At 38.8% G+C, this 1,076-nt stretch overlaps 1 protein-coding gene across 1 annotated transcript in view; it reads left to right on the top strand.

The window, feature by feature from the left end:
- SDE2 (SDE2 telomere maintenance homolog (S. pombe)) overlaps positions 1 to 1,076 on the top strand; it is a 15,840-nt gene that overhangs the window by 10,613 nt on the left and 4,151 nt on the right. The gene's annotated exons all lie outside the window — the stretch shown is intronic.

Genomic DNA, 1,076 nt, shown 5'->3' with positions numbered 1-1,076 from the left:
TTTGGAGCCCCCAAAAATAAAGTCTGACACTGTTTCCACTGTTTCCCCATCTGTTTCCCATGAAGTGATGGGACCAGATGCCATGATCTTCATTTTCTGAATGTTGAGTTTTAAGCCAACTTTTTCACTCTCCTCTTTCACCTTCATCAAGAGGCTTTTTAGTTCTTCTTCGCTTTCTGCCATAAGGGTGGTGTAATCTGCATATCTGAGGTTATTGATATTTCTCCTGACAATCTTGATTCCGGCTTGTGCTTCTTCCAGCCCAGCGTTTCTCATGATGTACTCAGCATATAAGTTAAATAAGCAGGGTGACAATATACGGCCTTGACGTACTCCTTTTCCTATTTGGAAGCAGTCTGTTGTTCCATGTCCTGTAAACATAGGTACCTTACAAAAATGCACATACAGACCCATGGTTATAACTTAAAACTGTCTTCTAGATAATGGAGATATTAGCCAAGAGCCCTTCCTCTCACCCTGCCTCTTACTCCTGTCTTCAGCATTTCAGTGACGAAGTAGCAGATTACATTTAGTTCTAAGAGGTGGATTAACATACACAGTCCCAGAAGACACAGCCCTTCATTGTTATAGGAAGGGCTGGGCCTTCTTTTTTTCACTTAGCATAATGCTTTTGAGACCAGTAGGTGGTGTTATATGTATCGATAGTTCATTCCTTTCTACTGCCAAGTGTTGTTGCCTGGTATGGCTGTACCACAACCTGTTTATCCATTCTTTAGTTGTTAGGCATTTGGGTAGTTTCCAGTTTGGGACAGTTATGAGTAAAACTGGGTTTTCTTTTAACTGTTCACTTTTTTATCTAATTTCCAACAGTTAAAATTCATACAGTATTAGGAAAAAGGCTTTAAGCAAAATCAATTAAAGAGAGTCACATATTTTAAAGAGCGATCCTTAGTATCTTTGGAATGTTGTTCTTAGTCTCACTGAAATTTTTTTTTGCTTCTGTTTATACCTTTGGGATATCTTGTTCTGAAACTTACCTACTCTCCATCTCAAATAGCAGATATCCTTATTCAGAGTCTGTTTCCTGGACTAACCGCAGCTCTCTCTTTTTTTTT

Source organism: Bison bison, unplaced genomic scaffold (genome assembly GCF_000754665.1).
Source record: "Bison bison bison isolate TAMUID 2011002044 unplaced genomic scaffold, Bison_UMD1.0 scf7180017864317, whole genome shotgun sequence".
Classification (NCBI taxonomy): Eukaryota; Metazoa; Chordata; class Mammalia; order Artiodactyla; family Bovidae; genus Bison; species Bison bison.
This window is presented reverse-complemented; position numbering and strand designations above follow the sequence as displayed.